At 38.1% G+C, this 26,669-nt stretch overlaps 1 long non-coding RNA gene across 1 annotated transcript in view; it reads left to right on the plus strand.

The window, feature by feature from the left end:
• The window catches only part of LOC106997256 (uncharacterized), a 211,529-nt gene extending 190,096 nt beyond the window's left edge, over nt 1-21,433 (plus strand). The window contains exon 3 of the long non-coding RNA XR_001443392.3: nt 21,164-21,433. This is a non-coding gene — a long non-coding RNA (uncharacterized LOC106997256). The remainder of the gene's footprint in view (nt 1-21,163) is intronic.
• Nucleotides 21,434-26,669: the final 5,236 nt, after the last annotated feature.

The following is a 26,669-nucleotide window of genomic DNA, read 5'->3' on the forward strand; positions in this document are numbered from 1 at the left end:
GAGAGAAATTGGAGAAGAAAAAAAGGAAGGATAAAAGATCAAGTTATTTCCAAATTTGACTAAAAATGTCAATCTGCAGATTCAAGAAACTCAAATAAACCCAGACACAGAAAATACAAAACAAAGTCATTTTTAGGAGCACTATAATAAAATTGATAAAAACTAAACAGAAAATTTAAAGCATCCAGAGGAAAAACACAAATTAGATACATAGGAAGAATGATAAGAATTATTTTAGACTTCTGGCAAAAACAATATAAACCAGGAGACAATGGAATAATATATCTACAATGCTGAAGAAACAACAAGATTAACATAGAATTCTATATGTAGCATATATAGCCTGTGAAAATAAAAGCAAGATGAGAACATTTTTCAGGTAACCAAAACTTAGAGAACATGTAGTGGACCTACACTTCAAAGAATGTTAAAGGAAATTATGCAAGTGGAAGACAAATGTTACCAGATGGAAATCTGGATATTCAGGAAGAAGTGAAGAGTGACATACCTTACAAATATGTGGAAAAATATAAAAGATGCTCTTTTCTCAATTATTAATTTCTCTTTAAGCAAGAATAATAAAAATAATAAAAATGTATGGTTTATAACATATGTAGAAAAATATATGGCAATAGTAACACAATGGATGGGAGAAGGTAAATGAAATTATACTTTTGTTAGTTTCTTATATAATAAGTGTTATATTATTAATTCAACATAGATTATATTGTGCTAAAGACAAATATCATAATCCTTAGGGCAACTACTGAAAAATAATATATGGTGTTCTAAAAATTCATAAGGGAAGATAAGAGCATATTATAAAATACAAATTGAATTCAAAAGGAGATGCAAAAGAGAAAAAGAAACAATGAACTTCTGAGACAAAAGAAAACAAATAGAATGTTAGGAGACTCAGCCATACAATCATATTATTAAATATGAAGGCATTTACTTAAAATACAAACATTATAAGCCTTTTTATTAAAAAAAGCAAAACTCAGCTATATGTTGTTTGCAAGAGACTCACTTTAAATATATAGGCATGGCTAGGTTAAACAAAAAGGATAGACAGGCTAAAACATGCAAATAGTAATCACAGGAAAACAGAAGTGGCTATATGAATATCAACAAAATAGACTTAAAGACAAGTATTACTTGAGATAAAGATAATATTTTTAATGATAAAATTTTCAAGAAGATATAATCCTAAATATGCATCAAAAACAGCAATCTGAATGCAGGAAGCAAACTTTTAGACATAAAATGAGACATAAACAAGGCTATAGTTATACTTGGATAGCTCCATACCATTCCCTCAGGAATTGATAGAACTAGACAAAAATCAATAAATCTGTAAAAGATGTGAGCAGTACTATCAACCAAGTCTTTATGGTTTATATTTATGAGAATGACCAGCCAACAACCACAGAAATATACTCTTTTATAGGACATATGAAATATTCACCATGATAGACCACATTTTGGGCCACAAAATAAATTTCAATAGATTTCAAAGAAGTGAAATTATATAGAGTATGCTCTGTGACCACATCAGCATTATATTGGAAATCACTAACAGGACATCTAAAACATCCTCACGTATTTGGAAATTAAGCTACGTAAAATTAAATTACTCATGGGTCAAATTTGGGAATTTGGAAATATTTTGACCTAAAAGATATTGAAAACACAATAGATAAAAGTGTATGAGAGTCATCTAAAGTACTGTTTAGAGAGAAATTGGTAGCCTTAAATGCTTATATTAGGAAAGAAAGAAATGGTTTAAAATAAATGATATAAACTTTCATCATAAGAAGCAGAAAAAGAAGAGCTAATTGAACTCAGATTAAGAAGAGAAACTAAGAAACAGCAGATATAAATGAAAGAGGAAATGGACACAAGATTGAGAGAATAAATAAAATTTAAACTTGTTTGTTTGAAAAATTAATAAAATTGATAATCCTCTTTGTAGATGTAATAGGAAAACAAAGAACAGAAATCACCATCACCATATTATGAATAAAATAATAAAAGCAACACTAAGGTCCTTCAATCTTAAAAGAAAAAAAAAAATGTTAGGAACAATTTTTATACCAAGATATCAGGCCAATTGAAATGAATAAATTTTTTTTGTATTAAACTAAAAATTTAATAATCTTACAACTTAAATAACTTGTATTAAAGAAAATGTCACATGGGTTTTAAATTAGCAATAATTCACACCATAAACTTTTTTTGTACTTTAAGTTCTGGGATACGTGTGCAGAACGTGCAGGTTTGTTACATAAGTATATATGTGCCATGGTGGTTTAAATAAATTCTTCTGAAAAACAGATATTTGCAGAATGTACACAGAAAGAAATGGAAATTATCAATAGTCTGATGTTGAAATAAAATTTGTAATTTAAAATCTCACAAAAAAAGACTCCAATTCCAGTTAGCTTTAATGGTAAACTCTCTCAAATATTTAAGGAGGAAATAATATTAACCTTACACAGATTCTTTTAAAAATAAATGAAATGGATTACTTCCCAAGAGGCCAGGACAACCCTGATAAAGACATTTCAAAAAAAAAATTCATGAATATAGATGAAAAACTTCTGTAAAAAATATTAACAAATTGAATCCACAATATATAGAAAAGAATGATACGTATCATGCCATTTGTGTGTGTGTATGTGTGTGTTTTTCCAAAAAATATAATGCTGGCTAAACATTCAAAATCAATCAATGCAATTTAGAAAATAAGGGACAGAAATCACATTTTCATCTCAGTAAGTAAGGAAAAAACAGAAATAGAAGGATATTTTCTCAGATGACTAAAGGGCATGCACAAAAATCTATAATTCACATTATACTTAATGGGGAAAAAATGGATGTTTTTCCTTTAAGGTTGAAAATAAGGAAATAATATCCATTCTCATAATTTTCAATCAACATTGTACTAGAGTTTCTAGCCTATTCCTTAAAGCTAGAAAAGAAAACATTAGGTTATCTGTATTTACATACAGACTGTATATTAGAAAATGTTAAGGAATCATGGATCGATTACTAAAACCAAAAAGTGAATTTAACCCTGTCTCTACTAAAAATACAAAAAATTATCCGGGCGTGGTGGTGGGCGCCTGTAGTCCTAGCTACTCGGGAGGCTGAGGCAGGAGAATGGCATGAACCCGGGAGGCGGAGCTTGCAGTGAGCCGAGATTGCACCACTGCACTCCAGCCTGGGTGACAGAGCGAGACTCCATCTCAAAAAAAAAAAAGTGAATTTAACAAGGTTGCAGGATACAAAGTCCATATGTATACATTTGTATTTATATATATGTATATATATTTTACTTTCCTTTTTTATTGCTACCATATAGAAATACAATGTTTTTATATGTATATGTATATATATTTTATACATACATTACCCATATATATATAAAACCATACATGTCATTTATAAACAAATCAGATATGTGTGTATATATAAAACCATATATATATAGTTTTAAGGTTGAAAATATAGTTATGCTTAAGGATCCTAAGGGGATGGTACTGATATCTTCAAGCATAACTATATAGCATAACTATAACATATATATATATATAACATTGTATTTCTATATAGTAGCAACATAAATTGGACAAGAAAATTTAAACTGTACCATTTTACAATAGCATAAAAAATTATATGAATGATCTCTATACTGGATATTCAAAACACTGGTGAGGGAAATTAAGGAAGATCTAAGTAAAATGAAGAGATATATTATGTTCAGAGATTTACAACTCAATATTGTTAAGATTTCTATTCAACCCAAAGTGATTTATAGATTTAATGCAATCCCCACTAAAATCTCCTAGGCTTCTTTTATATAATTTTCCAGGGAATTTAAAAATTTATATGGGAATGAAAAGGATCGAGAGTACTCAACCATTTAGAAAAAGATTGAGGAGGCTATACACCACCATATTTTAAGGCTGTCTGTAGAGTAGTAATCAAGAAAGAGTGACTTGGGGATAAGACAGATAAATAGACAAATGGAACAAAATAAGAGAGTCCAGAATTCGACCTGTATTTATGCTGTTGACAAATAAATCATGGTTTATTCTTAGAACACAGTATGGAACTTATATGAATGAGAACAGCAATTGCTGGTAATTTCATGGAACACTGGAGTTTTAAGAAAAGCCTTCCATGGGAACTTCCCTGAGGCTCTGGCCATCCTAACTTTTGGCATTTCTGTGCCCATTTAAAGTGCACTGTATCTGTATCAAAATGGGTAAGTCTCAAACACCAAGAAAATGTAAGTTGTTGAAGGATATTTATAATTCCACAACATTTGTATAAAATGTATAAACTAGAAAACAATACTTTCACATATTTATAGACATATTACTTGATATGGTTTGTGACCCACCCAAATCTCATCTCAAATTATAGTCCCCCCATGTCAAGGAAGGAACCAAATGGAGTTGACTGGATCGTGGAGGTGGTTCCTCCATGCTGTTCTCATTACAGTGAGTGAATTCTCAGAAGAACTGAGGGTTTTAGAGTGTGGCTTCCCTTGTTCTCACACTCACTCCTTCCTGCTGCTTTATGGAGAAGGTGCCTGCTTTGCCTTCTTCCATGATTTTAAGAGGCCACCCTAGCTGTGCGGATCTGTGAGTCAATTAAACCTCTTTCCTTTATAAATTACCCAGTCTCAGTATGTCTTTATGCAGTATGAGAACAAACTAATATATTACTACATATCTCTATGAGTGATAAATACTTAATCCATGATAGTGATTACCTCTGGGGAGTGAATTAGTGTGCTAGAGTTACCTTTACAAAGTTCCATAAACTGGAAGGTTTAAACAACAGAAATTTATCATCTTAGAGTTCTGGAGGCCAGAAATCCCTATTCGTACTTGATTATAACCTCATCTTAACTCACTATATCTGCAATGACCCTATTGCCAAAGAAGGTCACATTTCGAGTTACTGGGGAGTAGGACTTCTGTATGTGAATTTTGTGGGGGGGGATACGATTCAACCCATAGTGGGGAGGAGGGAAGTAAATGGCATCTGAGAAGGATAAATGGGGGGGTCTAATGCGTCTGCAATGATTATACATTGAATATAGAGAGAGATTTGAAGCAAATATGATAGAATGTTATAAACTGATAAAGTTGGATGGTGGATATAATGTTTCTGTAGTTTTGTCTGATTGATGGAATGATTTCGTAGTTGAAGATCTTTAAAAATATCAAAAATCTCCCTACGTGGTCTCACGCTGTGTAGCAAATTGGAAACTGAACTCTCCAAGGAAGATTGATTAAAGAAATGGAGGAGGTGAGAGAAAGGGGCCTAGTATTTGTGTTCATGTATGAACCACTCTCCATGGGGCAAGAAAGTCAGATCTATGCTGAATTTCCTCCAAATGTTCAAAGCAAAACCAAGTGGTGGAAACCTTCACTAGATTTCAACTTAATATAGGAAAATACTTGCTAACTCATCCAGACTATGCAAAATAGTCTCAACTCTTCACAAATGAAATGTGTTATTATGCAAAGCAGTGAGGCAGTAGGTTCCATACACTAGAGATTCGACAAGGCCAAGTGACATCTTGGTGAAGATATTATATGTGAACTTAAACATCATCCAACCAGCCCTGAAGTTCATCACCAATGTGAAACTCTGTGCTTATGCATCAGTCTGCTGACTCCCTCCCTCGTTTGTAAGCGTACAGCAGAAAAAAATGGAAATGCAGTAAGTCTGACTTAGTCTGTTTTTAAGAATCTGTGTTGCTCCTAGTATTAACCATGTCCTGTTTAAGTCCTCACAAACCATCTACATAACAATTGATTATTGAGTCATGTTAGAAATTATTATTTTGCAGAATTGACCTTCTTCTTTTTGAAAACTAAGATAACCTTATTCTTCTTTTTGAAAATTTCCTGTCCTCCATATCTCCTCAGAGATGGCCAATGATTCAGTGATCGCCCCTGTAAAGTGTCCCAGTCCCCAAGTTAGTTTTATAGAGATAACAGACGTGAGGAGTTACATCATGTAGTTGTTAACTCATTGGCTTTTTGAGTCAACAGTGTAAACATCTTGGCTCAGCCATTAAATACCTGAGTGCCGTGAGCATCTATGCAGTCTCAATTTCTATTTTTTTTTATTTTTGGGGGGCAGAGTCTAGCTCTGTCACCCAGGCTGGAGTGCAGTGGCACGATCTCTGCTCACTGCAACCTCCGCCTCCTGGGTTCACACGATTCTCTTGCCTCAGCCTTTTGAGTAGCTGGGATTACAGGTGCCTGCCGCCACACCCAGCTAATTTTTGTATTTTTAGTAGAGATGGAGTTTCACTGTGTTGGCCAGTCTGGTCTTGAACTCCTGACCTTGTGATCTACCTGCCTTGACCTCCCAAAATGCTGGGATTACAACTATGAGCCACCGCGCCCAGCCTATGGGGTCTCAGTCTTTATCTGGAAACTTAACTTTCTAATTCAGAGAGTGGCTGTGAAGATTAAATGAGGTGTCCATGACACATGCTAATTAAATAATCAATGTCAACTCTCACCTCGCTCAGGCCTCAGCTTTATCATAGCACTAAATCCTTTTAGGTCGAAGAGGACTGTCAACAGAAAAGATGATTCCAAATAGGAATTCAGGTAGTTTCAGTTCCTTTCCATTGTCTGTGACGTACATTGACCTATTTCTCAGTGCAGTTAAACACTAAAATCCACCTCTTCCTTCTTGGCCTTGGGGATTTTTTTAAAGGTTTATGTTTCTAGACTTTGTCAATAATCTCATTACAAGATAATATTACTGGTTATGGGTTCCTCTCCCCTTCTGCTGTCCTTGTTTTTGAGAAGCCCCAGCCCACTGGATGACCCTTGGACATCTCATCCTTGTAGACATTGCTCCTTGATTTCCCTCATCAAAGACATTCCCAGTTTATCATCAGAAATTCATTTTTGCACACTTCCCTTTCTTTTTGAAATAATGACTTTTTCATTATTATATCGGGAAAGAAACACCTAACATAGTATTTGAAATGTGGTAGGTGTTAAAGGAAACTTTTGTTTTCCTTAATTCTTTTGCAGCCATTACAACGTCCAAAACAACACTTTCTTCCAAGATTTCCTTTCTTCTTATTCCAACCATCTGCTTGGATTCAGCATAATAATTCTCTGTATCTCTCTAAGAGATAAAGATAATGCTCTGAGTTTGGGAGCAAATGAGAAGAAGAGTTAGAGATGGCTCTCAGTTTCACAGCCTGGGGCCTGGGAATTACCAATGACTTTTGCAGAACTAAGGGAGAGTGGAATAGGCCTTATGGAGGAGGGAGGGCAAAGATGTTTGGTTTTTATTTGTTAGTTTTAACTTGCTGATGTGAGATGATGGCATATCAGGGTTTGGTTAGCAGATAGTTTGTGGGAGAGGCTGAGCCTGTCCTTCCACATTTGGGAGTTACCCATAAATAAGACAGGGATAATAGGAGCTCTGGTCATGAGGAGATCACAAGGGAAAATAGTGTAGGAGGAGGTGAGGATCAGCTGATTACACTCCTAAAGACAGTGTATAGTTTGATGGGGGAGGAATCGGATCCACTGAAGACAGGAGAAAAATCATCAGAGATAAGGGCAGAATTAGATGAGTAATTGTCATGGGTAAGGAGAACATTTAAATACTTTAAACAATCTCGAAATAAATGGTGCTGAGAAGTTAAAGAAGATGAAAATTGAGGAATATCATGGGATTTGGCCTCACAGCATAATAACAATGGAAAACACACAAAATCCAGCACTTCTGACCACTTAAAATTGGACCAGTGTGGTATCAAGCACCTGTGTCACTTACTAATTACAATAACTCTGTGAGACACTGAAATTGATTAGAATCCTATTTCCAAAAAAGAAAAAACAAATTGTGTAGCTAGGCATTAGCCCTTGAGAGAACGGGGGTCCAGTGCTTGGGATCTGACTCCAAAGCAAGAGTTCCTTAACATTTAATTTCTACCAAAAACTTATCTCTAGTGTAGGGCTGGAGAACAGATTATAAAACATCAAGGAACTCTTGTGTGATGAGGAAGTCAAGGCAGGAGGTGTCAACTACTCTTTCAAGAAATACAGCTGGGATAGGAAGGGTGGAGAGAGTAAATTTGAGTGCAGTTGGGAGAAGTTGAGAGTTTCACTTTTGTTTCTGAGGATGAGGAAATGGGATATAGGAAGAAGAGATGAAATTAACACAAATTAAAAGGGTTTTGTAACTTCATCTAGAAAATTATGGTAGAATGGGATTGGATATTACTGAGGTAGATGCAGAAATAGTTTTAGAAAGGTTAAAAAAAAAACCCAAATTTCCAAGTTGTGAGCAGGGCTGTCAGTGAAGGGGAAAGGTACCTTGGAACACAATGAAAGATGAAGACTGGAATAGGGAGAGGAGAGAAGATGAGACTTTCGTTAAAAAAGAAGAGATTGCTGAGAAGACAAGTGGAGATGTTACCGGGGGGTCCTTGCTCCCAGAGCTCCCAAGATGGTGGCAGGCCGCTTCCAAAATGGTGGCGGGCCACTTCCAAGATGGTGGCAAGCCTCGTGTTCTCTGACCTGGGGTCCTTGGCCTCACAGATTCCAAGGAATGGAATCTTGGGCCATGCGGTAAGTGTTATAAGTCTGTTAGAAGCCGTGGGTCACGGAAGGGAACCATGGAACCCAGTGACTAGTGTTCAGCTCGATTAGGAGGAACCCGGGCACTTAGCCATGCAAAAACAATGGTAAGCCCGATCAGGAGTGGCAGTGGGCACCTTGCTGGATCAGGAGTACAGTGGACACCCTGCCGGATCCGGAGGGATGGAAGTCAGCAGCGGGTCTGCAGTGGTGGCAAACAGCAGTGGTGGATGGTGAGCGAAAGCTCAGCTCCAGCGGTCACAAAACATGGACCAGAAGAGTGCAGTTGCAAGATTTAATAGAGTGAAATAGAGTGAAAACAGAGAGCTCCCATACAAAGGGAGGGGACCCAGAGGGGGTTGCCGGTTGCCAGCTCAAATGCCTGAGTTTAAATCCTGATCCTTGTCCCTCCCGCTGTGCTCTCAGGCAACAGATGATTGGCTATTTCTTTACCTCCTGTTGTTGCCTAATTAGCATTTTAGTGAGCTCTCCTTACTATCTGATTGGTCGTGTGTGAGCTAAGTTGCAAGCCCTGTGTTTAAGGGTGGAAGCGGTCACCTTCCCAGCTAGGCTTAGTGATTCTTAGTCGGCCTAGGAAACCCAGCTAGTCCTGTCTCTCCGAGAGAGACTGAGAGAGACCACTCACTCCAGCTCAGAGTGGCCAAATGTGTGCATGGTGGATCCCAAATCCTGGTAGGAAGAAGAATTTGTAATGCCTGTCCAATATCCTTTGTTGGATAAAGTTTCTACAGAAAACCATGTGATCAGGCATGATATTTTAGATTTGTCATTCTGTAATGCAATCAACTGGGGGAATACGGGGGGTGGTTGGAACTTGAATTTGCAATGTATTTAATGGGCTATTGGACATTTTGTCAACTTAAGGTGCCTGGATTTGAGTTTCACTTGGTGGTATTATATGGAATTGCGAAGGTCAAACCAATTTCAATTTCAAATATTAACATAACTAGAAGCGCCTTGTGTCTTAATTAGGGGTCATCAACTCCCTTGTAAAGTGGTCCCTGTCAGGACTGCCTGTGGTAATTTGGGGAGCTCAGTGAAGCTTAAAATGAAGGATTTGATAGTCAGTGGTTTTAGTCATATTGTTTTGTTCTCCAGCAAATAATGGGTAGCTTGGACGCCAATTAGAGCAGTATTCAAATAATTTTATATTTGCATATTTGAACTGACCGTCTTCAGGAAGGAGAGGCCAGGCCATGCGGCTCTCCAATTATTTAGAGCAATTAGAAGAGATGATCAGACACTTCTGAGGTCTCATTAGCAGGCATGTTGCCTGCTCCGACACCTCCGAGATCACAGCCGCGACTGGGCGCTGGCGGTCCACATTCTTCTGTTTCGGAAGAGTTCTGCAGACAGTGACTCACTTTGAGTTCAACAACAGTAGCTATTTTCACAGCTGATTCCTGCTTTCCATTGGAAAAGTCATACATTACAGCTTTTTCTCTAAAATATACATTATAAACACTAGTGTCTTTTTCTATTTAATAGCTTTCTCATTTTTGCTCTAGATCTAAATCCATCATCATCTTGTTCCTTAATACCAGGCCATAGTGATTTCTCAGAAATAAAACTTTGTACCTAGGAAACTAACTAACTTTTGGGAAGTGAGGTACCCAGATTTCAGCTTTTGTGTTCATTCAACTATAATCACCTTTTCACCTTTTTCACTGATAAGCACTTTTTTTTATTATTTATTTATTTATTTATTTTTTAGGCAGAGTTTCGCTTTCATCACCCAGGCTGGAGGGCATGATCTCAGCTCACTGCAACCTCCGCCTCCCAGGTTCCAGTGATTCTCCTGCCTCAGCCTCTGAGTAGCTGGGATCACAGGCACCTGCCATCACGCCCGAGTAGCTGGGATCACAGGCACCTGCCATCACGCCCAGCTAATTTGTTTGTATTTTTAGTAAAGACAGGGTTTCTCCATGTTGGCCAGGCTGGTCTTGAACTACTGACCTCAGGTGATCCGCCCACCTCAGCCCCCCAAAGTGCTGGGATTACAGGTGTGAGCCACCATGCCTGGCACACTGATAAGCACTTTAAGCATAGATCAGAGTTTTGGTAGTAGAAGTCCTCCAGTTGGCAGAAAAAAGGTGTTAGCTCTCTGTTGATGACCGCACTTGGTGTCACTTTCCAAAGTAGGGATTTCCTTTATAATGACTCCTAACCCTCCCATTCTGGCATCGTTACCACGCTACCCCAAGACTACTGAGCAAATAATTCAGAGTGATGGCGTTCATTTCCTTCTATCCTGCTTCACCAAGCCCAGCCCTGCCTCAGATTTCTTGTAATCCCAAACTTAAAGACATTCCTGCATTGCGAAATCCAGATTTTTAAATCAGAGCAAGACAATCATTCTTAGCATTTTCTGGGTTCTATTTTTGCTTTACCGTATTGATCCGAGGTAGAGTGGATAGAGAATCTGGTTTAGATAAGACTCCGTGTTTACTAATTTGCTATTGTTGAACCCGTCATGCATCACCACTCACAATCTTATCTCTCTTAATCTCGTCTGCAAAATAGCAATAATACTACTATATTACCTGTCATTTACACCTTATCCAGTTGCTCTAAGATCCAAAGGAGATGATGTTTGTAAAATAGTTTTGGAAATGATGAATAGATCATGTGCTTTTTCATACATGCAGAGAATTCTTGATCTGTTTCCAAAACTTCACAATAGATGGAATTCGAGTTGGCTTTGTTTAGTGATTCGGAACATGAATTCTGGAGCCTGCCTGCCCAGGTTTGAAACCCGGCTTCATCATTTACTAGCCGTGTGACCTTGGGACATCATGTAACCCCTCTATTCCTCAGTTTCCTCCTCTGTAGCATTGGAATAATAATAGGATCTATGTCGTAGGGTTTTATGAAGATCAGAAGAATAAAAGATACAGAGCCACACCCAGTACAGTAAATGCAATACAAATACCAGTTAAATAAAAATTATCTTTCTTGAGAAGCCTGAGAGAGTTGGGTTGGGGGCCTAGGGTTTAATGTTAGTTGCTCCTAGCTTTCCTCAGGCATCACCGTTTTAAACCAGGTCTCAGCTCTGCCTTGGGTTTTTGTGCTCCAGGTTAATTTTTAAGCCAGAAGTTTTGTTGAGGTAGCCTGACTTTAGATGTATTAAACTCAGAATAATATGTCATATTTCATTTTAAGGGCACATGAGGTAGCTTAGCACAGGTCTTGGGCAAGTGGTGTAAGCCCTCTCTAAGCCCCCAGTTCAGCCTACCTTTGGGAGTTGGGAAGACAGACAATGGAAAGGATTTTATATATATAAAATTTATATCTATATATAAATTATATAAAATAAAGTAATGTATATAACAAAGTTATATATATGTAAAACTTTATATAAAACTTTATATATATGTGTGTGTGTGTGTGTGTGTATATATATATATATAAAACTTTTAAGTTCTGAGATACATGTGCAGAAAGTGTAGGTTTATTACATAGGTATACACGTGCCGTAGTGGTTTGCTGCACTCACCAACCCGTCATCTACATTAGGTATTTCTCCTAATGTTATCCCTCCCCTAGCCCCTCACCCAGCGACAGGCCCAGGTGTGTAATGTTCCCCTCCCTGTGTCCATGTGTTCTCATTGTTCAGCTCCCACTTATGAGTGAGAATATGTGGTGTTTGGTTTTCTGTTCCTGTGTTAGTTTGCTGAGGATGATGGTTTCTAGCTTCATCCATATCCCTACAAAGGACATGAACTCATCCTTTTTTTATGGCTGCACAGTATTCCATGGTGTATATGTGCCAAATTTTTTTTTTTTTTTGCTTTTTTTTGTTTTTTGTTTTTTGTTTTTTTATTATTATACTTTAAGTTCTAGGGTACGTGTGCATAACGTGCAGGTTTGTTACATATGTATACTTGTGCCATGTTGGTGTGCTGCACCCATCAACTCGTCATTTACATCAGGTATAACTCCCAATGCAATCCCTCCCCCCTCCCCCCTCCCCATGATAGGCCCCGGTGTGTGATGTTCCCCTTCCCGAGTCCAAGTGATCTCATTGTTCAGTTCCCACCTATGAGTGAGAACATGCGGTGTTTGGTTTTCTGTTCTTGCGATAGTTTGCTGAGAATGATGGTTTCCAGCTGCATCTATGTCCCTACAAAGGGCACAAACTCATCCTTTTTTATGGCTGCATAGTATTCCATGGTGTATATGTGCCACATTTTCTTAATCCAGTCTGTCACTGATGGACATTTGGGTTGATTCCAAGTCTTTGCTATTGTGAATAGTGCCGCAATAAACATACGTGTGCATGTGTCTTTATAGCAGCATGATTTTGCAATCTGCTCATCTGACAAAGGGCTAATATCCAGAACCTACAAAGAACTCAAACAAATTTACAAGAAAAAAACAAACAGCCCCATCAAAAAGTGGGCAAAGGATATGAACAGACATTTCTCAAAAGAAGACATTCATACAGCCAACAGACACATGAAAAAATGCTCATCATCACTGGCCATCAGAGAAATGCAGATCAAAACCACAATGAGATACCATCTCACACCAGTTAGAATGGCGATCATTCAAAAGTCAGGAAACAACAGGTGCTGGAGAGGATGTGGAGAAATAGGAACACTTTTACACTGTTGGTGGGATTGTAAACTAGTTCAACCATTATGGAAAACAGTATGACGATTCCTCAAGGATCTAGAACTAGATGTACCATATGACCCAGCCATCCCATTACTGGGTATATACTATGTGCCACATTTTTTAAGTCTGCAAGCCACCTTAAAAATGTCTCAAAGCTTCTTTGAAACTTGGCCTCATCCAGTTGTTGTACCCTTTGGCTAACACCAAGTAACGCCTAAGAAGAGTTTGACCAAGATGGTAGCCTGAAGATGAATCATCATTTAACTGAAATAATAATAATATCATTGCTAGGTAAAACATAGGATGCCCAGTTAAATGTGTATTTCATATAAATGGCAAATAATATTTTGCGTAGCTGTGTCTCAAACATTGCATGGGACATAGTTATATTACAAATATATATTGTTCATCTGAAATTCAAATTTAACTGGGCATTTTGTATTTTTATTTGCTAAAACTTGCAACCTTTGATAATAGGATTTACCTCAGAGGATTTGGGGATTAAATAAAGTTATACAAGTACAATGCCCAGGAAAGTCTTATCATGTAATATGTGTTTAATCAATAGAGGTGTCTCTTAAGTAAATGGAAAATAATTTCCCAGTTCCATAATAATTGTTAGAGGTTGACCTTGCTAAATTTTGCATATTCAAAATAATTAAGCATTCAGCTGAATATTTCCCCATTTCTGTCTGTTTTTTGGTTAGCTCCTGTCTTTGAAGTTCTTTAAGAATGCTTATAGACTAGGTATGGTGGTTTACACCTGTAATCCAGTGCTTGGGGAGGTGAGGCGGGAGGAGAACATGAGGCCAGGAGTTCAAGACCAGCCAGGGAAACATAGTGAGACCGTATCTCTACAAAAAATAAAAAAAGTTAACAGGCCATGGTGGCAAGCACTGCAGTCCCAGCTACTTGGGAGGCCAAGGCAGGAGGATCTCTTGAGCCCAGAAGTTCGAGGTTGTAGTGAGCTATGATTATACCACTGCACTCCAGCCTCAGTGACAAAGCGAGATCCTGTCTTTAACAATATTTGAATAAAATAAAAAATATTTTTTAAAAAAGAATACTTATAATTTCATTATCTCCATTTCTATATTATATTGTAGATGCTTAGTACATTTTAAAAAAATAGTCTATGTTAAACTTTGAAAAAACTAACATCCAACCCAATCCTTTTTCCTCTTTTTGTTACTGAAAACATGGCTTATTAAGTTTTGAAGACTCTGTCTTTCCTAATCAGTAACTTGTACCCTCTCAATTCCTTCTACAATGACATAATCCAGCCTTGACACAATCCTACCATCGGGTCCACTGTAAGAACTGCTCTTGATACCATGTACTTTGTATCCAGGAATGGAATCACACAGTGAATGGGTGGAGTTAGGCATAGCTTGGATCTACTTTGGGTGCCCAAATGGTGATGAATGGGCTTTTAACTGAGGAAGCTTTTCATCGGTAGACTGAGGCCTAAGGAAAAACACTCAGCAGGTTCTCTGTGCCTGTTTGTGAAGACCCAGAATCTCATGACAAATGACCAGGGACTGCAGCCCCAGTCAAACAGCTAACCCTGTCCTAAAGGAGAGGTCACACCGCGTGAGGATCGTCTGAAGACTCTCCTAAGGAAGAGGAATGGACATGTAAGATCCTGGTCTACTGCGTCACTCTATTCTATACTCAGGTCTTACTAAAAGAGAACAAGGACAAGGCAATAGATACGGCAGCTGGTCGTTGGTCTGGTCCTCTGTCCCTATGATGAATTCTTTGTTGCTCACTGTAATTATCTCAGCATCATTCTTTCTCATTGATGTACTCCCTCTTGCTCTCCTTTTCATTTGTCCCTCCCTCTCCCCCCTCCGCAAGACTGTAAAATAAGATACTGGATATGGAGGAGTGACTGGTATGAAATGCACTCTTGAGTGTAACTTCCAGGAGTCCCTAGGAATCAAGTGTGTGCCACAAAATACAGTAGCTATTACTAGACAAGCAGCTCCCATAGATTGCTTTAATGAAGCTGATTTTTCACACACCTACTTCAACTTTCGGAAGTTTTCCTGGAGGTTTGACTGCTTATGCATTGTTTCCCACTATTGGAGAATTTCTGATGTTTTCATTTGTTTGTCCTTTGAGCAGAGAACAAGCAATTGGATAACAAAAGTATCTCCTTTTAAGCACATTCAGTCTTTTGGAAAAATATTTAGAGCTTTCTTAAATATAATAACACAGACTAAAAATGATCAGCCTGTAACGCTACAAGTACTCTCTGGCCTTTTGTGGTGGTTCTGTCTGCCTCCAGTCAGTCCACCGTCCTGCCATCGTTTTCTTCCAGGAAAAAGACTTCCCAAAGTCTTACTTGCCACCAGGTCCTAGAGACTTCTCCAATGTGTACCCAGCGGATGCAAGTGAGAACACTGTGTTTGGGGTCCTAAGCATGTGAGTCACAGCAGTTTGTGGGAACGATGTGTAATGAAAGTCTTCTACATTGATCAACTTTTGATATTTACAGTGGTTGGTAATGAGAGCAAGCTCTTGATTGAGAGATAGGCATTGTTGGGAGTTTAGGTTCTTCTTGAATTCATTCATATGGGTCCTTAGGCAAACCTGCTCCCTCTTGCAACATATGTTTTCACCCCATGAAGCAAGACCGGCCTACCACAAAATGTGTGATGAATATTTTATTTCTGAACCTAACTACATGATTTTGTATGGAATAAAAACATAAGAAATTCATTGTCCAATGTTGTAGATGCTTTTTTATTGGCATCAATTGTCAGAGGTGTAATAATTGCAAGCATCCGTATCACAGGAAATTCCAGAGAAGTGAGAAAGACTTAGAATAATAGAATTTTAATGCAGGGAGGAAGCTTAGTGATCACTCTGGCTGTGAACTGCATCTCCAAGGAGGAATGCACGTCTTGGGACAGCCAAGGTGACACAGTAAGCTGGGGCGGGGCAGGAGAACTGGGACCAGACCCGGGGCTCTGCTCTCCCAAGCCCATGCTCTCCAGCTGTGGCTCTGCAGAAATATATGTGTTTTTGTTTTTATTGAGTTGAATGTCTGAATGAACTCCAATTCATTTGCAAAAAATGCCAAGAAAAATGTTGTTTTTTTTTTTTAAATATCCAGAATTAAAAATGTGTGTTGCAGAGAATAAGACCCTTTTAAGAACATATTATTAAACAAGATCATGGGAAGGCCTTTAAGGTATTAATGAGTGAAGTTCACAGGAAGCAAACCATCACATATGATATAGTTACATTTTACATTTTATGTCTTTGGAACTCAGCTATAATTGAAGCCACTGATTGCACTTATAAGTAAATATTCTTTCTGACATTGCCCTCAGTGTGTTTTCTGAGATAGGTGTATTTGTTACACTCTACTATTTTTGTTGATTGTATTAAAGATTCTATTATAATAAAATTTAGTATTCAAATTTCTGTATATAAAATGAAAGTTTAGTATTTGTTATATAATTATAATAAAACCAAACAAAACAAACCAACACTGAAAGGATAGGAATCCACAATTTTACTTTCTTATTGTTCTAGCCTGTTAGGAAATCTGTTGTTTATAAATTGTGGTTTCTGAAATAATCCTCCTCTTTTTGCTACCACTCTGAAGTCAGTGTTAATCTTTTAGCATCAGCTGTCATCCTTCCCATCAAAGTCACCGCTGGTAGTTATAAGGCAATTTCAGTTCTATCCATTAGCCAAGAAAAGAGACACTTATTCATTAAATACTTAGAAATTCTCAGAAAAAGACAGAAATGGGTAGCATTGAGAGTGGGTGGGTATTGGAATCTGTGCTATGAGTAAAGAAATTTGAAGTTAGAAGCATGTGTTAGAGAAATCTATGGAGGATAATGAAAAACATTAAAAATAGAACTACCAATGGAAGCAATCCCACTTCTGGGTATTTATCCAAAATCATCGAAATCAAGACCTCAGCGAGATATTTGCTCTCCTATGTTCATTGCATCAGTACTCACAATAGCCAAGGTATAGAAATAACCTAAATGTCCATTGCTGAAAGAGTGGAAAGAAGCCAGGTGTGGTGGCTCATGCCTGTCATTCCGGAACTTTAGGAGGTCAAGGTGGGTGAATCACCTGAGGTGAGGAGTTCGAGACTAGCCTGGCCAACATGGTAAAACCTCATCTCTACTAAAAATACAAAAATTAGCTGGATGTGGTGGTGTGCACTTGTAGTTCCAGCTACTTGGGAGGCTGAGGCAGGAGAATTGCTTGAAGCCAGGAGGCAGAGGTTTCAGTGAGTCGAGATCGTACCACTACACTCCAGCCTGGGTGACAGAGTGAGGCTCTGTCTCTCTCTCTCTCTCTCTCTCTCTCTCTCTCTCACACACACACACACACACACACACACACACACACGCACACACACACAAAGATTGGTAAAAGAAAATGTGGTATATGCATACAATAGAATATTATTCAGCCTGAACAAAAAAGGAAACCATGAAATATGCAGCAGAATGGATGAACCTGGATGACACTGTGTTTAGTGAAATAAGCCAGTTACAGAAGGACAGATGTGGCATGAGGCATCTAAAACAGTCATACTCACAGAAGCGAGAGTAGAAAGGTGGTTGCCAGGGGTTGGGAGTGGGGGGAAATGGATGAGTTGCTATTCAACGGGCATAAAGTTGCATTTAGGTAAGATGAGCAAGTTGTATAGATCTGCTGTACAACACTGTACCTGTAGATAACAGTACTGTATTGCACACTTAGACATCTGTTAAGTGGGCAGATCTCATGTTAAGTGTTCTTACCATAATTTTTTAAAAAGGAGTGCTATGGAGGACCCAAAATACATCAGGCACTGCTTGTCTGTAAGCCACTGGAGAATGCCATTGGCCTGTTTTCTGTCTTTAATCCCAGCAGTAACCCCTCCATCGTAGATTTCATTTACAAGGAAAAATGTGAACCCTAGAGAGATTAAGTATTTTGCCCCAAATTATGCAACTGGAAGTATTAGACTTCATATATGAGCTAATGATGAGGTCATCTTTGGGTGTGAAGGGTAGCGAGATCCTCCATCCTTGGGGGATGGTTAACCATCTACATCTTCTGTCCCATCTTCCAAAGCCAGAAAGAAGCCACGGGTTAGGGATTCTCCAGTCAAAGCCTGACTCCACTGAAAAAGAAGAAGATTCAGATCAGTCTATGCTGGGTAAAGTGACTCCAGAAATATGCTGCAACTTATGAATTAGAGGGAGCACACACCAAGGGGCCAGGCATCCAGGAGTGACAAGACACTGTCCAGGCAGAAGGTCAGCTTTCCCTTACATGGATAGGTGTGAATCAGACTCCAGCAATCCAGGCAGCTGTAACAGGAAGGCAAGTCTTCCTCCAATTCTGAAATAATTAGTAGTCACCATTAGGAGTGTCGAGGTCAGTTAGTGTGTTCCTGTCTTCTAGATTTATCTACAGGGATCAGAAACATAGCCCTGACTGAATGGACCTCTGTCAACATTGTAAAGTCCTCTCTCATTCCTTGTCTAAATAAGCCTAATTCTTAGAGATCTCATAGTTATCATAAAGCTTATCTTTTCTAACAGGCAAGAAGAATATCACAATGCTGATTGCCTCCTTTTTAAAAAAAGTTCTGATTTTGAAACCTGATAAACCTCTCAGGTAATGATTGGGTCGTGTTTACCTAATTCTTATGCATCGGTGAGTGTCTAAAAGAAATCATTATTAAACCTAGCTTGCTGACTGCTTTCACTAAGTGTTAAATAATAAATAATGCATTTCTACTTCAATTAATCTACTTAGACATCTCACAGGCCAAATGCCTTGGTGGAGATGTTCTAATCTGCAGAATCAATCCCCGGCATGACTCTGCCTCTTGACATTTGGAGCTCCCTAACACAGAGCTCTTAATTCCATATACAAGGTAAATGGATAATTTAGATGACCGTGTTCTGCCATTGTGCTCAGACTGATAAATAAGACAAGGCACCGTAGTGACAACTTGCAGATCTACTCAAGGCAAAATTTGGAATGAATCTTCACTCCCACCCATATGAGAAATTTTTTTCTCAATTTCATATGCTTATATGTTTTTCACCTTAGTATGAAGGTCTGCGTGTGTGTCTAAGACTTTTGCAGAACTGCTATGTATACTGTTTCCTTACTATGGGGTTTATTAAATGATCCAAATTCTAGTCTTATTAGAACTGCTTAAAAATTATTAGCAGAAAGTCTGAGTATTCAAGATAACAAAAAAGTGTTTATGTAATATTATTATTTTGATATTTCCTTCTGATTCTCGTCTATGTAAATAAATATTTTATACAGTTGAAACCATAGTATACATGCCATTTTCTAACCCTTTTAAATAATCATTATGTTGAAAGTATTTCCATGGGGCAAGAGCTTTAATAGTTATAAATGTTAATATTAAGAATAATAAGAATAATACCATGACTCATCTGAAATGTACAGTGATTTCACACTCTTATTAATTTTGGAAGTTTCATTTGCTTCTCTATTTTTGTTATTAATTTCATAAATAGCACTGATGTGAACATCTCCATGCCTAGAGGTTTCCTTTTCTCCTTTCCTTTGAGGTCAAGGGTCTAAAGACATATAGTACAATTGCCACATGTAAATATATAAATTCACTAGATGCTTCCCAGGATTAGACATGATCACTGTGCAAAATATGTGGTAACACAATAAACAGAAAGTTACTGTTTTTTTAAATGCATACTTTCAGTTAATAGTGAGATTGAGATTTTCCCATTTCTGTGTTCACTAATTCTATGTTACCTTCTGCTTCTGCATATCATTAGGCTATCTATCTGTTGGCATCACTGCTTTATCGTTTTAGGATATTTCATCAATATTTTGCAGGATTTGTAATCACATATAAGAGGAATGGAGGATTAAAGGCAATCAATCGGAAGTATGGGTAATTGGTGTACATTTCATATTCTGCTAATCTCAAGGAGTTAAAAACATACATCCTTTTAAAAACAGGAGCTAGAAAGTCCCCTGGAGGCACTGTCTTTCTTCATTTGTTCCATACTTTGCATAGCATACTTCCTGGAGGGCCCTTCGTAAATTGTTGTGCAGTTGACTCAGATACCTTTTTCCACATTATCTCTGCTCACTCAGAGTACCCTCCCTCGTCAAATATCACACCCTTTGTCATACTTGAGAACTTCACCCATCACTTCTTGGTGGAGATTTTAGGCCCTTGTTTGTGCTGTGTCTTGTTCTGCCTACACCTCTGTTGTGGCTCCCTGCACCTTGTAATGATTTATTTATGCTTCAGTCTGTGCAACGGGCTGTGAGCCACGGGGGTGGGGGCGCTGTGCATTTTCATCTCCGTGTCCTCAGTATAAGAATGGTGCCAGGAAAAGACTGAGTCCTCCATAAATGCATGGAGGTACTCAACCCAGGCTTGCCGGTACTCAGTAAATGCTTGTGGCTGATAAATGAATGGAATTAAATTGAGGGATTAATTTTTATATCAGTATGCTATATTGATATGTAATTCATATATTAAAAGCACAATTTTTATGGTAATAATATGATTATATAAATTATATAATTAAGTATAATATATAATTATATAATGCAATTTATAATTCATATCAATATATAAAATATCAAAATGATATATTGATATGTATTCAATATATTAAAAGCTCATTTTTATATTAATATTTGCTCTAATTAATTATATAAATTATATAATTATATATACTTATAGAAATATAATATGTAATATATAACATAAATTATAATAATTATTACATAATTATTAATTATATAAATTATATAAGTCCTATCCCATTACATAATTATTAATTATATAAATTATATAAGTCCTGTCTTCTTCCTAGGGTCTAAATCAACCTCTGGTAATGAAGGGCCTGGAGCCAGATATGAGCTTCTTGGAGCTTGTGGCAGTTTCTGGTGGAGGTCAGCTATCCTTGTCATCTACCTTGGCCCCTCTGTAGGGGATGAGCTCAGGGCTACACTTTGCCTTCCAGGTTCTCATGGTGTGGTCCGGGCTCCATTTCTTTCTCTTTGAACCTCACTTCAACATGATTAGAGTGACCGAAGGTAAAGAAATAGGAACTGTTTTACTGTAAATAAGTTAGTCCCTGCTATACTTTTTCTCTGTGTTGTTTCATCACATGTACTCTCCTCAAAGGTCTTGTTCAGCCCTTCACACCCCTGTGAGTTGCATTAAGCAATGTCACTGTGCTGCAAAATGCTTAGAAATATGTGTGTGCATTAGACAGAACTGTCCAGCCTTCAGAAGGAAAGGACTGAACATCTTTGTGCATCTCCCCGTGGGAAGACAAAGATAGAAACTCAAATGGGCTCATTCTTTGCCTCCATAAATATGTTTATCAGACCCAATTAGACAGGAGAGAGAATAGAGTCCAGCGTGTTGGTGGAAAAGCTGAGAATAATCCGTGAGGTTTTTGAAGCCTGAGGTTTTCCATTTTGTTGTTTAGAGAAAACTAGATTGGATGCTTTGAAAGAAATTAAGATATTCTTGTTTACACTTTTCTTTGATATCATGATTATTGGTAGAAAAATTGTTCTTGGACAAAGTATTTTTTAACAGGCAATCCAAAAATTTCCCAGTGGGGCCTTTACTTAAGTGAAGGAGATTTGAAGAGCAAAAACATAGCTATAACTGATTTTCAAAATTATGTAACTACAGCATTTAGAACCATTCAGCCTTCTGAAATGCTTACCGTCGTGATCTAAGGGCATGACTCTGACTCTGAGAGGGAGGTAAATAACAAAGCCAGTGTTGTCCTGGCCAGGAAGCCGTAGAGGTAAGCCACTTTGTCTTTACATCTAAGCACCCTGCCCTGCACCCAGTTCAGTCAGTAGTGATGTCAAGTCTTGCCCCAGTTTATCTCCCAGGGATATTAGAATAAACACATTTGGAAACTAAAGATGCCATGTAAACACAGTAAATTTATCCCATTTTTGTTTAACATCTTAAGGGCTAGAATTTCCAGTTGTCTCTTCACACAAACTTCTTGCTGAGAGAGGGGGCGAGGCTACTTGAATTTGAAGATGTTGATTTTTGCCCCAAATATAGCTTTTTTGAACTACAGATTCTTACTAATACAGGGTAAGTACACCTCATTGAGCGGGTGACTTTTACAGCAGGAGGGCTACAGTTTCACCTGAGAAGCGACACATGGATTGTGTGTCCTGACACAGCAGTGAGAAGTCCTCTGTTCTGTGCATTCTGTGACTCCACACTCAGGCACCATCACTGACAGGTAAAAGTGCTGCTGCTTATGGTGGCAATGGATAGTCACACTGTAGAATTTTTTTTAATGGAAGTTAAGTTTGCAAAGTAAACACCTCTTTTCAAAAATTAGAACTTAGATCGAAACTCATTTATGAAAGAATCACATGGCTGTGTCAACAGCTTAGAAGAAGTTCACTTTTTTTTTTTTTTTAAACTTTTCCTGTTACCCAGATAGGCAAAAATAAATTCTGGATCATCCACTGAGGTTTCCAAATGGTCCCCCTGAACCAGGGTTTCTAAATAGCACTGTCAGCGTTTTGCTTCTGATCATTCTTTATTGTTAGGGCTGTTCTGTGCACTGTAGCAGAAACCCTGGCCCCTCAGAAGCCAAAATCAGCCATGGTTAAAATATCACTGTTCTAAACTAAACCAAAGTGAACAAATATCGAACAAGATACCTGGGACCCTGGCCTTGGTTTCCACTTTGTCACCCCTTGGTCCTTTGTTGTCCCTTTCCACACCTGTAAAATGGGTGTAGTGCCACCTGCTTCATTCATTCACCCCGTAGCATATGTCAGGATCATTGAAACAGGGCCTGGCGTGCTGGAGATGATTGATAGATATTTGTTAAATAAATGATGAATGAACGCGTGAGGGAATGGATTGAAGAATTCGAGCGCACAATTTGGAGATCTCTAAGGAAGACAGTATCCTCCCTTCATGGGTTCCCCTTGCAGCCCAGGGGCCTCCAGGTGTGTTTCTGTGTCTGTTCTCACAGTATGGATGGAAGGTGGGAAACGTGCCCACGCTCTTGTGTGTCTGTTATTCTTAAGCACTTGATCCGTATTGCGCAACTGAAAGCTTTATCCCCTAACAGGATAATCCCAGTAGTGTATGTATGTGTTTTTGTTGTTGGCTATTATTTTTGTTTTTGCTTTTTATTTTGTCAGAATGTCAGATGTCAAACTAGACTCATACCATGGCAAAGCGCATGCAAAATGAGAATACTGCATTGTATCCTTCTGTTTGACCATAGCGCTCTTTAAAAGTTTACATCCCTTTCTTCTGATTCTAAGTGGGAGTCTTCATGTTCCTTTACTTTAGTTTCCTCCCACATATCCCCACCCTCCACCCACAACAAAGGCTTAACATACACATAAACATACATGCACATACAAAACAAAAACTCATCCTTAGCTCATTTAGTTTGTTGTAAGTGACTGGGTAAAGCCACAAAATAAACCACTGTTAAAAAATAAATGAATGAATAGGAATAGCTTTGCATACATGTTCTTTGCGGAAAGAACAACATATTTCTACAAAGGAAGAATAACATTCACTCTCATTGATTTAACAACCAGCCCTCGGAAATTGTTGACATTGCTTTCTGGACAGTTACAGAAAATACCTTCAAGTTACAGCAACTCCTTCTTTACTTCTCCACACTGTTCCATAAAACCTTTATAAACCCATTTATTTATAATATCTCTCTATGTAAAAGCTATCATGGGCTCGCTTCATTTGTGTATTAAGTATATGTCATCACAAGAAATAATGTAACTTACGGAGGTGAGAAAATTTAAGTTCATCCTAAGTTTTGCAGATTTTTCAGACAACCAGTTGTTCAGGTTAACTTCATTCTGCTGTTTTCTGAAATCTGGCATATAACTGGATAAGACAATAAATGTTATCAATAATTGCTGTCTTCTGATTATTTTGATAATGTAATAACTTATGGCATATTTCAATTACATTATTTTGACATCGCTAAGAACACAATAATATTCCTGAAGTCTAAAGGAAATATTGTTGGCAACCACAGCAGTAATATCAGAGACACTAACAAGTTATTTTGATGACATAAAATCTAACTTCTACTTTCAAAATATCATTTAACATGTTGAGCACTGACTAAATTAGTAAGTGCATGAGACAAAAGTTATTCTAGATCCAGGAGCATCTGACATTAGGGCAGACCCCTTCTGCTTCCTTGGATAGACCTTGGCCAATTTCATCCACTTTCCATCCTATACCTAACTTGCCTTTTTCAAAGTAGCAATGTGACCAGGTCACCACTCCTTCACTTCTCACAAAGATGCTTCCCCGGCTTTGGTGCTGTGTCATCCCATGGAGGGAGGTGGATGGGCAAGACAGTGACTAGAGATAGCAAGAGATTGAACTCCCAGCCCTGAGCCCTGGAATATTCAGCTTTGATACATTCGTGAGGGTGGAGTTCTCATGACCTAAACACCTCCCACCAGGCCCTATCTCCCAACACAGTTGCGTCGGATATTACGTTTCCAACACATTGTTTGTAGGGTTCACAGTCAAACCACAGCACCATCTTTAATGACTTTATGTTTTTTCCTAAAATAAGACAAAATTCTCAAATGTGACCTAAAAGGGCTCTTTTACCCCTTCCCGTTTCTTCCGTTTTCTCAAGCTGAAATTTCTCTCTCTGGAATCCTTTTTGTCGCCTGTGCTTTTTAACTTGTCTTACTTCTCCTCTTAGTTTGATCTCATCTCAAGTGTTTCTGTCTTAGGGAAGCTTCTCTGAACTCAACACTAGGTCAGCCTCACGGTCCCACAGTCCACCCACTGCCCCTCAACAGGATGCGCTGAAGCTGGAGCTGTGCACTGATGTGTGTCATGCCCAGAACCCTGACCAGACCGAGATCCAAGAGAACATGTGCCATATTTGTCTTTCCTCACCATTGTATCTACAGCATCTTGCATGGTGCCCAACACTGAATGCATGCTTGGCAAGTATTTGCGGAATTAGTGAGTACATAGTGAGCACACCTATACCTTCTCTCCTTTCTTGTTCCTGATGATGCAACTCTGTAGAATAGTCATGACTTTTGCTTCGTCACTGGGAACTGAAACGTCCACCAGTGGGTGTCCTCATACTGGCCTTGGCTCTGCCTCTTTAGGATGGTAATGGTCAAGCATCTCCTTCTTTCATATCATGGGCCTCTGTACACCTGAAGCAGTTATTATGTCTTTGAGTTCCCTTTTTCTTATTTATTCATTTTCTTCAAGCATGCCTCATGCTTGTCTTCATTTCCATTCCTGCCAGAGGGTTACTTGCTGTCCTATCAGCCTGCCCAATATCGTCTCTGCCTTTGTTAAAGGTGAAAATCTGACCTAGGAAGCTCTTTGGGTGAGTTTCCTTATCTATCACTAAATATTTATATCCAAATTGTATCAGAGGCTGGCAGAGTTGGCATCTTTGTGACAAGGGCAATAATTTAATTTTTTTCTAATATCATACCAAAGTTTGTGACAGTTGTAACCTGTCAAAATAGAAGAGAATACACAGTAGTTTATGAATTGTCCTTCCATTTGTATTTCTACTACTCAAGCTCGATTAAAAAAATAGTTAGCTTTTTGTTTTTCCTTAAAAATGAGTAGAGACCCCTACTAACCTTAAAGCATAATGTATACATTTTAGTAATTCTATTTGGACTGTATAAACCCTGAACATCTCAGCTCCATAGGTACCTTGGGGGAAGTAAGGCATAGGAAAGAATCAGACTGGAAGCACAAGCTGGATTTTGCCACCCTCTCTCCTTTCCAAAGGCCTCTTCTGTTTGTCATCTGGGTGTGGGTGCACAGTGTGAGATGTCACTGGCTGAGCACGGATTGCTAAGGCCATTTAAACATAATAATGAACACGATGTTGATTTAGGTTCTTCCTCCAAGGGGATACTTCAAGCCCAGGGGGTCAAGGGCTCTGAAGATCATTTAATACAGATCTTTTTCAGTTCACTGATGAAAAGTGCTACATAAGTACAGAGAATCATAATTGTTTTTATTATTGTTATTGAAACTGCGGTTGATCATCTTGATAGGCCTACTGTGGGGTGGATATTGACAAATCATCCTCTGATTTAATCATCTTTCTGGATATTTTTATTTATAAATGAATCTTCTGTCAACATCTAGTTCTCATTAGCATCATTAGCATTCTACACTCCCCTTGGTAGGATCATGTAAAATTGATGGGCTCGAATTTCTATTAAATGCAGTGCATGTTTCTGGGTTCTTATTTATACTGAGCATCTGGAAGCCTGGGATCATACTATCTTGTAAATAAACATTACATTCGGTGATATCAC

The sequence above is a fragment of the Macaca mulatta genome, chromosome 3 (assembly GCF_049350105.2).
Source record: "Macaca mulatta isolate MMU2019108-1 chromosome 3, T2T-MMU8v2.0, whole genome shotgun sequence".
Taxonomy (NCBI): domain Eukaryota; kingdom Metazoa; phylum Chordata; class Mammalia; order Primates; family Cercopithecidae; genus Macaca; species Macaca mulatta.